Below are 15,716 nucleotides of genomic sequence, written 5' to 3'. Positions count from 1 at the left end.
CAGTAGGATCACCTGAGCCTAGGAGTTTGAGGTTGCTGTGAGCTAGGCTGATGCCACGGCACTCTAGCCCAGGGAACAGAGTGAGACTCTGTCTCATAAAAAACAAAAACAAAACCAGAGCCGTCAAGTCTGCTCGGAGCAGTATTTGCACGCAGGAGCACCGGGACACATGCCTAGAAAGGTGGCGAGAAGCCTAACTGGGATGGAGATCTAGGGGGACCAGCGATGGGGGTGCGGGTGGCAGTTGGAGTCCTCTGTTGGAGCTGTTTGCCCGTCCTGAGCAACGACTAGCTGATCCCAGCTGCTCCTCCCTCTCCTTCAGTCGTTCAGTCTTATTTCTACCACCTCGGAGCCTCCAGCATCCTCGAGCTGCTCATCTCTTGTCTGAGCCTCGGGGCCGCCGGCAGCCCCTCCCCCGTCTCTGCCCTCTCTCCACCATCCTACGGTCTCTGCCCTCTCAGGCATCCTACGTGCCATCTGCCACGAGTGATCTCGAAAACATGGCTCGGAGCCCGCAAAACCTTTCAATGCCTCTTTACTTCCTCATTGCTCCGAAATAACCTCTTGACTTCTTGGGAGGTCAGTGCAAGTCTGCCCCGCCTATCGTCTGAGCCTGGGCTCCAATGGGACCCCTTCTGTCCCCTCTGTCTCATGGCCACGGGCTGCCCCATTTCCTGAGCACGCACGCCCTTTGCCCTTTCTGCCTTCCAAGGTCGGCTCCAGGTGCCTCACCGCATGCCACACGTCACCCCACCAGAACTTCCCACTCTCCTCCCAGGCCGTGGCCGGGTACGCTCTCCTGCCGTGGCATCTGCCACACCTGGAGAAGGGCAAGGGGCATGGGACGGAGACCTGAAGCCTCGAGCCTCACCCAGGCCCTCCTACCAGCTGGCCTTTTGTCTTGGACAAATCAATCCACCTCTTGTTTCTCCATGTTTAGAAAAACGAATTTGGGCCAGGTCATCTGGAAGTTTCCATCTGCAGATACAATTCCATAGTCCTTAACTACCATGTTTCCCTGAAAATAAGACAGGGTCTTATATTTATTTTTCCTCAAGAAGACACCCTAGGGCTTATTTTCAGGGGATGTGTTATTTTCCCCTCAAAGCCTCAGCGTGCAGCACGCACAGGGTGGCTGGGACCTGACAGGGGCAGCTGACTTTGGTGGGGCTGCCTGCACCTTTCCGGTCACCTCTGGGATAGTAGCTGTCAGGATGGGGCAGATGGGAAGAGCTGCTCGTCTTCTTTACCGCTCCATGACGAAATGCATGGGTTGTGCAGATACGCTGCGTAGCCACACCCATCACTAGGTCTTATTTTGGGGGCAGGTTTATGTTGTGCAAATGCTTAGAAATCCTGCTAGGGCTTATTTAATGGGTAGGTCTTATTTTCGGGGAAACATGGTACTTGTTTTCCCCGTGTTTCCCCTACCAGACTGCATGTCCCTCAGGCAGAGAGTCATGCATTCTTAGGTCCCCACGCACCAGCACCTAGTAGGGAGCTTTCCATGTAGTGGGACAGGACATGAGTCTCAGGGGAAGGAAGTGATTTCGTGCTTTGTCTCCATCCGAGTACTGTCCATCGTAGGTAGCTTTTAGAAACGATGCTTTCTGTGTCTTGCTCATGACCTGCCCTGTCTACAACGTGCTCTTTCCTCCCTACCTTCTTAGCTGACACACTCCTCATCCTCAAAGAGCCAACTCGAATGACAGCTCTAGGCCCTCCTCCAGCTGTGCCGGAGCTCCCGCGGCGCTGTGGCAGTTAGTACGACGTACCAGGATCACGGTCATCACTTCCTTGTGGCTGACACTTCAGTGCACAGTTCATCTCTTACCTGAACCTTGGGGCCACAGTCAGCCCCTCCCTCGGTCTCTGCCCTCTCCGCCATCCTACGTGCCATCTGCCGCGAGTGATCTGGAAGCACAACTGTTTGCAGACGGGAGGGGAGACGTCAGTGGCACTGAGCCCAAGGGAGCATTCCTGACACTTTGCTCCCATTCCAGCTCAGGGTCTCAGGATCTAGCAGTGGGGTGACATTAACCCCTGCCTCCCTGCTTGCTCTCTCCTATTCTCCTAGCACAGCTGAGAGGTGGCACCTTGTTCTCCTGGCCAAGGCCACCGCCCTCCAGGAGACCCCTCTCAGCCACACGAGAGTGGTGGCTGCTTCCAGCTGCTCCCGCTGGCCCTTGGCGGGGCAGCAAAGCGAGTCAAGGGGTGCGGGAAGGCTGGCCTGGCCCTGGAGCTCTGCAGAGTGAGCTGAGCAGACGGGGAGGTTCATTCCCCGACTCAAGAGCCTTTAGGACCTGGCACAGCCCCCTGCTTCCCTCTGGGGACATGGAGGCCAGGACTGCGGAATGGCCGTGCTGTACCATCAAACACACCAGGAAACACGCATGCTGTGGCGGCCTGCCCCAGAGGGGCCCCAGGCTTCGGGAATGGGGGGACAGAGGGTGGACAGTGAGAGCATGGGGGCAGCGGGCAAGTGGAGGTCGGGGTGGCACTGTGGGAGGGAGGCTGGGGAGTGAGGTAGACTGCGGCCGTCCCACACCCTCCCGGGCAGCGGCATCACCTGGAGACCCTTACTCTGTTCTGTTTTGTCTTATGAGATAGCACGTGTTCTCACTTGTAGTTCATTCAGGTTGTCCTCTCCGTAGAGCCATAAATAAAATAGAGAAGGATCGTCATACTTAACACCAGATTGCTAGGGAAGGCGCAGGCAGCTGTGTCGCTCTGCCTGAAGTGCAGGTGAGCACGGTGCGGGGCGTGTGTGTAGGGGCCAGGGGCAGCGATGCACGCGTGCGTTCAGAGAGGAGGACCCCTGGCTCCGGCAGTTCTAGATGGTGCCCAGCAACTGTAGGCGCGTGTGTGGGGCTAGGGGTCAGAGAGGTAAGACCCGGCCATGGGAGAGAGAGACTCAGACGGTGATGTCCCCATTGGTGATGGCCAAGGTTGGGGCTGAGCAGAATGCTAGGAGCCAGGTTCCACATCACCACGAGAGGAGCGGGGTTGTGAAGCCCTTTGTTTGTTTAAACCACAGGCGTCCTGTGCTCTTGGGCCAACACCTGCAGAAGCAAAGTCCTTGATTCCCTGATGTTGCAGCCAGCTGGCATGGGGCCAAGGACAGGTGTCTGCAGCCATGAGTATAGGCACCAACAGGAGCACCAACAGGAGGTGTATGAGCTGAGCTGCCGACTCAGATCTACCAGGTATGAGCTGTGTGATTTCGGGCAGCTTGTTTTACGCTTCTCATCACCAGATCAAAACAGAGATAACCCCTCCTGTAGAGCTTTGATGCCAGGATCCTGGAGGTGGAGGTGTTTTGTAACCGAGGGCCCTCGGGCTGTTGACCCACCTCCGCACCTGTGCTAATCATTAAGCCCTAGGAGAGATGTGCGTAGGTTTGTGAGTTGGGGAATGGAGGCTAGAGTGGCGGCCAGGCCTGAGCCCACGTGCCCACACCCTCTCAGATAAGACCCAAAGTCACCCGATGTGGGTCCCCTAGACCACGCCATCCCTGATTCCCTGCCCTGGCAGTCCCGCCCAGGCTGCGGGCAGGACGTTCCTGTGGGTGCGGATGTCAACGTGCTCGCCAGGCCTCCCGCCTTGCACACAAGGACGGCTAGCCCAGTACCGACTGCCCTGAAATGCTGGCCAGGGGATTGCAGAGGCAAAGAGGGCCTTAGGGACCTCATTGCTCAGATAAAGACATGATGGCTCCACAAAGGGAAGGAGCTTGCTTATGGGTCCCATGACAAATTAGCATCGGAGCCTATGGTTGCTGAGAACCTTCCCCTCACTGAACTTAAGTCTGCCTGGGGGGAGAATGCAAGTTAGGGCTGGGGACAGGGTAGACATTCTTTAGTGGAGAACACATGCCCCACAGCAGAGAAGAGATGGGCCCTCTATCTGGGGGATCTGTAGCTTCTCACCAAATGAACCTACAACCTCTCATCTCCGACCCCGTTAGCACTGTAAGGCCAATTCAGGAAACATTCAGACAGGCAGACAGTGGGGACTGGCCATGCTCCTTCCAGACTGGCACTTTCTGTGCCAAGGACAAAGGCCTGGCTATAGGGTCCACACCAGAGGATCCAGGCTGGGCCCAGCTGTCTCAGACCTGATGATTCACAGGGCGTGGTGGCTCATGCCTATATCCTAGAGATCTAGGAGGCTGAGCCGGGAGGATCGCTTGAGGTCAGGAGTTTGAGATCAGATCAATGATTCTGTATGTTTCACTAGTGTCACTTTGCTGTCTTGTGTTGTCCTCCTGGACTCCAGTAACCTTGGAGACTCCATGTACCTTCCCCAGCCACACGGCGGGAAGCAGTCCAGATCTCGGCAGCAGTCCCAGGGCCCCTCAGCGGCAGGCGTGGATAGGAGCCCGTGGAATCTGAATTACATCAAAGAAAGAATACAGGGGGGAGGGTGATAGAGAGAAGGCAGCGGGGGCCCTGAATTTTTGTGACTTGGAGCCAGGAAGCATGGTAATGCCGGTCAGAAAAGAATTCAGGAAAGGTTCTGGCATGTCCAGGAAGGTTGAATTGAGACCTAGACATGATGAATGATTCACTCGCAGAACATTCAAGCCAGGAGGGACTATATAAGTGACATATAGCTCAACCTCTTTGTTTTATTGTTCGGGAAACTGAGGCCCAGACAGGTGACAGGCTGGTTCAAAGGCACACTGTATGTGACAAACGAGATTGGACCTGAACGCAGGCTGACTGGTCCAGTGAGGTTTTCGTTCCATGTTGCTGAAATACCTCTAATCTCATCTCACCCCAGCCGATGTCGCCCAGCGCTCATGTGCTGGCTGAGAAACCGATGTTCTTTGACTTTGTTGACATTGGCTCCTCGCTAATGAAATCTCCCTCCATCATGGACTGTGCAGCGGATGTTCCGATTTAATCCAAGTGCAAACCTTATACCACATATCCTTAAGACATAAAAATACAGCATGTTCTGTTGAAGAACTCTTAATGAGTTCTCAGCTAATACGTTTGTGGTTTTTGATAAGTTACATATTATTGTCCCTGAGTCTCTTTCCTCCTCTGTAACATGAAAATAAAACCTACTTCTCAGGTAGTGACTCAGCAATGAGCTAATATGCACGGCTCTGGTATATGCTAGATAGTTGACCCTCTTTCTCTCTATTTGCCTCCCCAGGGCATGGCACCGATGGTTAGGCTGGCCGAATCAGGGAGACTGAAGATATGACGATTCCTTGAAAATGTAAGCCCACCGGTGTTACTAACAGCACGATGAATTAGGTTGGCTGAATCGGGTTGCGGGGATATTTTTCATGGAAACTGCATAGAAGTCATGGTAGTGCCTTCAAAATAAAAAGCAGACAAGAAGTGCATTGGCGTTGCCGACATTGCGACCCTGCAGGAGTGGTGGCCAAGCCTCCTCTTCCCTCCTGTCCAGTCTTTGGGACATATTGACAAGAGTGGGCGGGGGAGGGATCACTTTTCTACCTAGAGGAGTTAGAAACTTGAATTTTAGCCTCCAGGTTAATTACCAATAGCTGTTGTGGATTATCAAGATTGTGAAGTCCCCCAGGGCTCACTCGGGCCTATACCCTGGAGAATATTGGGCAGTACCCTCTCTGACCTCAGCCCTGTTGTCCCCAGCCCGTGTGGACCTGCGTGCCGGGTGGGAGGCCCAGTGAGGGCCCGTCTTCCAGTCCCCGACCGTTCACGCGTGCATTCCCACGAGCCCCGTCAGCTGGCTCCTTCCCACGGCACAGCGCTGGCCCCGCAGAGCCGCCCACAGATAAGCATCGGATGCCCGCTCTGCGCTGGGCACTCTGTGGCCGTTGAGTATAGAGCAGTGAGCAAGAGGGACCCGGTCCTGCCCTCGGGAAGTTTCCAGTCTAGCAAGAAGAGACAATAAACCAACAAACCAACCGCTACAAAAGTGCAACCGCTGCCTGCGACTAAGTAGGAAGGAAACAAACAAGGTGGCAGAGAGTAGGAGGCGACGGGGGTGGGTGCAGACTCCTCGAAGCTGTGACTTTACAGCCAGACTCGGGCAGGGGGAGCGGGTCATTTCAGGCAGAGGCAACAGTTTGGGCAAAGGCCATGAAACAGGAAAGAACTTGACTTTGCAGAACAGCAAACAGCCTTGAGGAGTTTTGGACTCTTCTAAGTACAACGGGGAAGGTTTTAAGCAGGGAGTGACAGGATCCAACCTATGTTTTAAGGTCACCCAAGTTGAACGGAGCAGGGCAGAGTGGAAGCTGGATAGCCGACCGACAGGAGGCTCAGAGGGAGACCGGGAGAGGGAGAGAGAGGCTGGGCACAGGGGTGAGGAAGGGAAGAGTTCTTCCTACAGCTAATGTGTCTGGAACGGCCACAGGCTTGAGGCACTGTCGCTGAGGCTGGTGGAAGAGCAGGGCCCTGCTCGCTAGAGCTCACAGTCCGCACTACACCTCCTGGAATCTCAGCCCTGGGATGAGCTGGCAGCGTCTTAAGACAGCCCAGAGACCTGCAGACAGATCAGGGCTTTGGAAGAGACCTGCCTGGTATGGAGGAGTGGCAGGAACAGGAAAGACTACAAACTCCTGTGGTGTCTCCGCTTGTCGGGTGTCAGGAGTTTGGGGTTTGTGGTTACTAATAACGCAAATTAGCAGCCTGGGGGTACCAGTGAGCTCACAATGAGCGCGTGTGAACGAATTTCACTGGTTTATTGCATCCGTCTACATAACGGCAGGACTATAGACCCTCTAGGTTGGTGTATTTAAACCCTTCTTTTATTACCGAACCCCTAAGGAACATTTCCCTCCCTGATCATAACCCTGACACTGGAAATGTTAATAGCACAGATATGCTGCTTATATACTATAGGCATATCTGTGCTTTATATATAAACACAACAAGATTTTCCCCTCTGCTCCTTTGGGGGGGGGTGATACTGGCCCCTTGGGAATGCATGCTGTAGGTCAAAGTCTCCCTAGTTATAACGGGGGCCCACAGAGAGTAGGTTAGTTGGGCTCGCCAACCTGTCTACTTTTGCCCCCTTAAAGAACATGCCTCAGGCCAGGCGATGTGACTCATACCTGTATTCTCAATACTTTGAGAGGCTGAGACAGGAGGATCACTTGAGGCCAGGAGTTCAAGACCAGCCTGGGCAACACAGCAAGACCCCATCCCTACAAAAATTTAAAAAAAAAAAAAAATTAGCCGGATGTGGTGGCACATGTCTATAGCTCCAGCTTGGGAGGCTGAGGCAGGAGGATCACTTGGGCCCAGGAGTTTGAGGTTGCAATGAGCTATGAGTCAGGCCACTGAACTCCAGTCTGGGTGACAGAGCGAGACCTCGTCTCTAATAAAAAGAACATGCCTCGAAGCTGCCCCTGCTAGCAAGCACTTGCGGAGGACCCCACACTTCCCAACCTGTCCACACTCCCAAAGTAACACACTCCTTAAGCTGACTTTACTGCCCCAAACCATGTCACGTGCCTCCTAGGAAGGGGGTACGAGCCCTTCTCTGCTCTGTGTCCTCTGATTTTTCTCTGTCTGCAGAGGCAGCACGTGTGCCCTTCCTCAGTCTCAGAGAGAGAGATCTCATGACAGTGATCCTTCGGCAAGACCTCTCCCTGTCTGTCTATCTCTGTCCCTGCTCCCGTGACTACCAGAATGTGCAGCCACAGCCAAAGCCCACCCGGGCTCAGCTCATCTTGGCTGCGCAGCAGAAAGCATTTACAATGCGCTCTCACATGTGTCCCCTCATCGTTCCACCAGTGCTCCATTTCACAGATGGGACACCTGAGTCCTTGGGAGGTTTGGTCTCCAAGCATGGTCACCGGGTGAGAGCCTCCAAGGCCTATTTTCTTTGTTTTTCCTGCACCAGAAGAGTAAGAAACCTCACCAGCGGTCCTGCCCACTGGGAAGCCAGGGCTCTGGTCTACTCAAAGTGTGGTGCACACGTCAGCACTGCGTATGGATTGTTGGTGACCAGTCCACGGTGAGGAAAATGCAAGAATTGAGAGTCAGCATTTAGGAATGCTTATGGCGATTTGATGAAATGATTTTACGCCTACTATCTCTAATTTAAACATCTGGGCTCTGATACCGGATTTTTTGCATTTCATTTTCCTAACGATTCATTTTTATTGTATGTTATGAAAGGGTCCATCTGTGACAGATTGGAAATTTTTTTAAAAGCCGTTTCTCTACTACTGATAGTTTAAAAAGGACAGTATAAAGGCTGCAAACCTCCCATCTCCTGCACAGAGCATGGAAGGCCTTTGACCTCGGGGTTAACGGAAAGGAAAATAACAGGTGGTTGTTTAACTGGACTAACTAGTGGTCAGAGGCCAAAGGTCTCTCTGTAGCCCCAGGTAGACACAGCCTCAAGGTCATCAAAGCCTAGCTCCCGAGTGGCTTCTTGGCCCTTCGTTATTTCCTTCTGTTCCTTCCACCAGCGATGTGCAAAGAGTGGTTCCATGTGCCTTTCCCTGGGGCTCGTCCAGTCACACATGTGACGCGGCAGTTGGGAATCTTAAAGATCGTTTAACTGCCCCTCCACCCCCATTGTTTATTTTCCTATCTCCAGTGCGAGGAGGGGCCTGTCGCACAGCACCCCTCGGGGGTTCCATCAGAAGCGAGAATAGAGAGAATAGGGGTTACCGCAGGAGCCACACCTCCCTCGCTGGTGGGAGCTGGTTAATTAGTCCGTGGGAGGGCTTGTCTCCGTGTCTCTGCTGGGCCTGAGGTCAGGAGGGAAGATGGACATTAGGTGGGGAAGACAAAGAACAAGCTGGAACTGTGTCTGGCTCTCACCACCTGCAGTCTCCATGATGCAGGTGACCTGAGAGACAACCTGGGGACCTTACCCCAGAGCCGCACACCTGGCCCAGCACCTGGAGGACCTGTGGGCCCAGCGGCTGCCCTAGCCCAACAAGGTAAGCCAGCAGTCCAGCCACAGTGTGCACCAGGTGTCCTTGTGCCTGCTCTGCACAACCTACAGATTGTAACAAAATGGCTGCCGCCACTTCTGCCTTCCAAATCTCGCAGGCATTTGTCCTATGGCCAACCCTAACCCAGGACCCTGGGGGCAAAGGAATTCTGGGAAATGTAGTTCAGCTTAGCTAAGTTGACACACACCAAAGCCACCAAAATGTCCATTAAATGCTGACTGAATAAATGAATGAATGAATGAATGACATGTTCAAGGGCATGCAGTGGGCAATTGAGAGGCAAAGCTGGAATGTGACACAGGGTGGTTGGGGAGGTATGGCTTTGCACCATACCACACTTACTTCTGGGGAGGGCCTGGAAGCTTGGCCTAGCAGCAGGGTCTCGAGGTGAGACGCCCCCACGGCTCTGGTGTGAGCCAGACGTCTTTCCCCAAAACTCTGCCGGGAGATGAATTCCGCCCGGACTTAATGAGCGTCCAGCACGTGTCACACCACGGATTCAACACAGTCAGACTCAGCCTCTGCTCACAAGGGACTCACAGGGTGGGTGGTGGAGGCAGTTAGAGAAATAATTTGACGCCATGTATATATACGTGCTTTGGGAACCCAGAGGAGGGACTTCTGACTTTGCCACGATGGAGCCAACTCCCCAGCTGGGGCCGAAGGCCGAGTAGGAGTCGCAGGCAGATGAGGTGGCCCCCTGGCCCGGAGATGAGCACAGGCCAAGAGCCAGCAGGACTGGGAGGTCAGGCCGTGGGTGGGCAACACTGAGCAACTCCGGATGGCTGGAGGCTAGGAAAAGAGCAGGTAGGTGCCAGACCACCAAGGGTCTTAAATGCTGGGTGCAGAACTCTAGACAGGAAGATGCAGTTGGCCAGACCAGGGTAGTGCCTGGGGCTGGGGAGGGGAAATACACCTCCAACACAGCCGGGAGGTGTAGGTGGCTTGGCAGACCCGTGGGACCTCTTTGAGGGTGCGGAAGTGCAGATTGGAATTTGGGGGCTTAGAGCAGACGGATGAGGTAGCCTCTCCCTGCATCACACTCAGTGTCAGGGCCTGGGGCAGGAGGTGAGGCGAGGCGAGGTGAGACTGGAGCCTCTTTTACTCCAGGGTGGATTCCTATGGGGAGCGAGGCCTTTAGCAGTTGCTGGTCTGGTACCAGCGCAGACAGCTTCCCCAGATGACTCAGAGACCTGGCAGGCAAGTCCTCCCAGCAGCCAGCACTGGGGACGGGCTGGCCCCTGCACACACTGCCCGTCTCCTCAGTCGGCCACCTGGGAACAGGAGAGGTGGTGCCTTGAACTTGAAGCAACCTATCAACCTTCGGGAAAGCAGTATCACAGATGAGAGGGGGATTTAGAGATTATCTACTCAAAATCAGAAAGGAATGAGCCAAGCAGAGCAAAGTGAGGGCAATGAACTTGGGCCTATTCTGTCCCCTTTTTTTTCTTTGATCAACGACCACTGGAGTGGTGTCCTTCTTATGACAGCACCTTGTCATGTGGGTGTCCCTGCTCTGCTCAGCCTCCAGCGGGAGGCGGCTGAGGACATCAAATGGTGGTGTCAGGGCAGGGTGCTGTCTCCCCTCAGGGAGGGACTCAAAGGTGAGGGATGCTGCCCTGTTGGCACAGGGACAGGTCATTCCAGGTCTGATGGGCCTTCGCACAGTTGAGGCAATCGGTGACCGCTGTATTTTAGTGACACTTTTGATATCGTATCCAGGATTTTTTTTTTTTTTAAAGTCTCGATTTGTTGCCCAGGCTAGAGTGAGTGCCATGGTGTCAGCCTAGCTCACAGCAACCTCAAACTCCTGGGCTCAAGCCATCCTCCTGCCTCAGCCTCCAGAGTGGCTGGGACTACAGGCATGCGCCACCATGCCGGGCTAATTTTTTGTATATATTTTTAGTTGGCCAATTAATTTCTTTCCATTTATAGTAGAGACGGGGTCTGGCTCTTGCTCAGGTTGGTTTCGAACTCCTGAACTTAAGCAATCCACCCGCCTTGGCCTCCCAGAGTGCTAGGATTACAGGCGTGAGTCACCGGGCCCGGCCTGTATCCAGGATTTTTATGTATTATCAGTGAGAATGTGGATCCAAATGCTTAGACCATTCCATTCTTAGAAATAGGAAACGTCTCAGATTTCCTAACTCCTGTGTGACTCTGGACAACCCAATCTCTGGGCCTCAGTTTCCCTGTCTTAAAGCTAAGACCAGAAAGTTATCAGGCTGCCCTCCACCCCAAGTTGTAGCACTCCTGACCCGGTCACATCTTGGCCTGTGCCACGTGCCCACGTGCTGTGGCCACACTCCTCTGCTCTGCGTCTGCCGTGGTTTCCTTTCCATGGCGGTGCTCCCTCCGCCCCGAGTGAGCCTCTCGGAGTTGGTCATGCACCAGCTGGACTCAGAGGACATCGATCCCACCTCACGGCCGAGGTCATGTTTCCCAGGGCAATGCCTTCTCCACACCAGCAAGACAAACAGGCCTGGCGAGACCTGATCCAACGCCACAAAACACACGCATGCGTTTGAGCGGCAAAGACCCCAAAGGGTCTCGGAGTCTGGACCACCGGGGATCCCCCTGTGCTCGCCCTTGGCTGTGTCTGGGTCCTCTCCTCTCCCCTTTGGATGTCTGCCGAGAGACGGAGAGAGACGGACGCAGGGTTAGAGGCCCCAGTTTGCTTGGGGCAGGGACCTGCAGGGCCTTAGCAAGCTGGCGCCCCTCCCCCACGCCCAGGCTTTGGTTCACCGCACATCTAACTCTCACTGCTGGGGCCCCAACACGGTGTGACCTAAAGGACGGAACATCTGGAGAAGTGGGTGCTACCTTCTCATCCCCATTTTACAGCTGGGGAAATGGAAGCTCAGTGAAGTTCGGTAAGGGTGTAGCTGGAACTTGACTTTCAGATCTGATCCAAAGTCCGGTCTCTTTCCACACTAGCATTACTTCAGGCAACCCATTGGACACCTTTGATGCTTAGCTTTCCCATTTATAAAGAAGAGATACATACACATTCTGCTTGCCTGAAAGCCCTGTTGTGACAATCATCTGATACAATGGCTAGAAAAGCACTTTTAAAATTGTTACAAATGCAAGTTAAATAATCCACACACAACTCTACATAGGCATGACATCCACACGTATCTACCGTGTTGGAGATGGAGGCAATTTAGGATCTAATCCAATCACCTGATCTGAACCGACATGACAGTGGTCAGGAAGTGGGGTGGCCGCAGAGCCCAGACTAGAGTTCATGTTCGCGTTTCTATTCCAGGGCTCTTTCCCCAGGGGCCTTCAGCCGTGCTGCTGTGCCCACGTGATTTCCTTCCTCAACCCACCTGCTGAGTTCTCTAGGCAACAAGGAACCCTTGAAGGTTTGGGGACAGTGAGACAGCCTGGCAGCAGCGTGTGCAATGTCTGCTGCCCGCGACCCTCCGCCAGGGCAGTGGCACGAGAGGCATAATAAAAGGGGTGGAAGAAAATGCTGTTGGAGGCAGAACCTGCTAAACACAACAGCCTTTTTTTTTTCTGCAAGGGTGGGAGGCAGGAGGTGAGAAGCGGCAAAAGACATTCTGGAATTCTGAGACTGAGTCACAGGAGAACCATTGGTACCATTAAAAGAAATGAAGGAGTTCAAAGGCTGGTTTTTGGAAAAGAAGATGACAGTTCAGTTTTGCACCAGAAACTGGAGGTTAGACCTGGATAGGCCCAAAGAACACACACGTCGGGGAGCCCTAGTGGCTGCACGGGAACCTAGTGGGAAGGTGCTCCGGCCCTGGGCAAGGGAGGGCGCCGTAGATGTGGTTGGGGCTGCAGAGTCATCCCAGATGTGGTCCCTGAAGGAGAAAATACTGAGTGAGCCAAGGGCCAAGAGCATTTGGAGGGAAGAAGGAGGAAAAGAAACAAACGCAGGTGGCAGAAAAGGGGTGGCTCCGAGCAGGTTAGGGCAGGTGCCTTGTCAGAGAATCAGGGAGCACAGCGTGTCAGGACATTGGTCTGCCCGATGCCACTCAGAGGTCTGAGAAGGCACGACTCGACTTGCTGGTGACCTTTCGGAGAGGGTTCCTGGAGGCTTGATGGGAACAGGCTAAGAGGGCTGCCTTCGGGGTCTGGAGTCCGTGTTCCAGGACTCCGTCTACGAAGCGCAGGTTGGGGGACCAGACTTGTTATGCCCTGAGCACCCATGTCTTCATCTGCAGAGATGGAGTAATAACCCCTGTTGGGAGACGAGGCCAGGAGGGAGGATGAGAACCACCACCTCCTGAATGCTTTCTCTGCCCACTGTGCAAGTGCTCTTGTCCATTATCTGAAAGTCCTTTGCACACCTAAATTGATAAACCAATGGCAGGGGTCGCTATCTTTACTGTTAGAATAGGGGAAGATGGTAACGATCTGAGAAATGAGGGGAAGACGGAAGGTAGACCCAGACTGGGCTGACTGTTCATTCACAGAACTCAACAGTGAGTGGGCTGTGAACAGGGGTGATGGCTGGAGGAGGAAGCCACTCAGAAGATTTTTTAAAGACTAGGGATGACCTGGCCATACTTTCAACTAAAGAAAGGAAAAGATGGAAACAGCCAGCATGGGTGTTCTGCTAGTCCTTTGTCTGCCAGGTGCCTTGTATAAGTGTCACATTCATTCTTGTGGCCCCACAGGCTGCTGGGTGGCTGAAGGGTGCCTTTCACTTTCTCTTTCCCTCTGATTTTTTTTTTTTTTTTTTTGTCCCTTTGGTCTTGCTCTGTCGCCCAGGCTGGAGTACAATGGCATGATCACAGCTTATTGCAGCCTCAAATGCCTGGGCTCAAGCAGTCCTCCGGCCTCAGCCTCCTGAGTAGCTGGGACTACAGGCACATGCCACCACACTGAGCTAATTTTTAAATTTTTTTGTAGAGGTGGGGGTCTCGCTGTGTTGTCCACGCTGGTCTCAAACTGCTGGCCTCAAGTGATCCTCCTGCCTCAGCCTCCTAGAGTGCTGGGATTGCAGGCATGTGCCACTGCACCCAGCCTGTCTCTCTGATTAACCAGCCTCTTTGCTTCCACGACTCCACCAGTCTCCCAGCAGACATCTGAGACTCCTTATGCGGAGAAGATGGAACCCATTCAGTGGGGACGCGTGGCATGTGCTCCATCCCCACAGGTTCCACCTCCCCACCTGACCCGGCCTTTCACCCACTTGGCTGGCTGAGAGAGTCTGGGCTCCAAGCCACTCAGGCTGGTCTCTTTTGTCCTTGATAAAGTAATGTACAATGATCACGACAAGGTCCTGGCAAGCTCCCCAGGGAGCCGCAGTCCTCTGGTGCTGCAGGCGTCGGGGCCGGGGCCATTCTGTGGGACCGGAGGAAGCCATGGGAATCTCGTCCCCCTGTGAGATCACCCCTTTTCCTAAGTGACTCTGGGGTTGGCTGGGGTTTTCTCTGAGCAAACAGTCGCATCAGTCCCTCCGAGTAGAGAGGGCAATAAAGAAGAGGAGTGGCAAGGCGGTGTCTGCTGCGGGGTCAGCCTCCTACAGGTCCCTTAGTTTAGCGCCCCCCCCCTGCTCAAGCACCAACCGCGCCTCTGACCTGACCCTTCTGCCCGCTGGTCTCTCCCCTCCCTCCCCCCTCCCCATTCTCCTCCCCACCACAGAGATTCGAAGCATGCTGCTTTACGAAGTCCTCCATCCTCATCCTCTCGGGCCTGGGGCGGCTTTTCCCAGTGTAGACCCTGCCCACTGCTGGCCCCGAGGGAGCCATTCCTCACTGTCCACTCACGTCCAACACGTTTTCTCAGGCCCTGCTGGCTAGTGCTGTGCCAGGGCTGCTGGGACCCCAGGTCGTGGCCGATCCACTTCTCACCCACCCCACGCAGGCCACCGCACACGCTGCCTTTTAGGGCCTCCGAGCCTTCAGGGGCTCCTCCCTCAGACATCCCCTGGGCTTCCCTTTCAGATGTCACCCTCTCCTCTGAGCTCCACAGTGCTTTAACATTTTTCATTAAAGTTTTCTATGTGTTGTGTTAATCCGTTTTTGAAAAAACTGGCGCCCTTGGTTCTGTGTCAGTAAACCTTTAACTGGCCAGAGGTCAGCGTCCTCTCCCCCTCGCTTGCTTCATCCTCTCTTATCTTGCTGGGGGCCTTTCCGCTTGGATGTCGTCTTTCCGTTTGGGGTCCTCAGAGCCAGAGAGGCCGCGCTCTGGGCGTCTTTGTCGTGAGTGAAGGATGCTCAGACCCATACCAGTGTGAAACCACGGTGCTATCAAGGAGGTCGCTATCAAAGAGGTCACAGACTGTGGGAATGGCATGAAAGGGGCTCCCTCTGGCCTCCCAGCGCACCCCCACCAGCTGGCCAGAGGGACCTTCCCACTGCCGGTGCATCAGTGGAGTCTAGAAGGGTCCCGCTGTGCCACTTGCTAACTGTGCCCTTTGGCCACTTCAGCTCTTACCCTCAGGCTCCCCAGTCACAGTTAACGACATGGGTCTTGTCTGCCTCTTGGGGTTTATCTCACAGTGGTGAGAATCTGTGAGTAGGGTGTGCTGGCACTCAGGGGCTGTAACTGCACCCCACCCCTCTGTTCATCCTTAACTTCCCACTGTCCCCAGTCAGCCTTCTGGCGCCAGTCAGGCTCTGGGCACTGGGCAGCCCCAGCCGGCTGCGCCCCCACACCTAGAAAACCGACCCTCCTCCATCCCTTTGAAACGGCAGTCTTCATTTCCTGGGGTCTTTACACCACATTTATCCCCTAATCGTATGTGGTCCCGCACTGCCCCTCCATGTCTTGCTGCTGGGCTGAGCTTCCTGAGTCCAAGGCAGGGACTGCG

At 54.3% G+C, this 15,716-nt stretch overlaps 1 protein-coding gene across 1 annotated transcript in view; it reads right to left on the bottom strand.

The window, feature by feature from the left end:
• The window catches only part of TMEM258 (transmembrane protein 258), a 108,124-nt gene that overhangs the window by 67,281 nt on the left and 25,127 nt on the right, over positions 1 to 15,716 (bottom strand). The window lies entirely within an intron of this gene.

The sequence above is a fragment of the Microcebus murinus genome, chromosome 4, assembly GCF_040939455.1.
Source record: "Microcebus murinus isolate Inina chromosome 4, M.murinus_Inina_mat1.0, whole genome shotgun sequence".
In the NCBI taxonomy this organism is placed as follows: domain Eukaryota; kingdom Metazoa; phylum Chordata; class Mammalia; order Primates; family Cheirogaleidae; genus Microcebus; species Microcebus murinus.
Note: the sequence above shows the minus strand (reverse complement) of the source record. Positions and strands in the feature narration are given on the sequence as shown.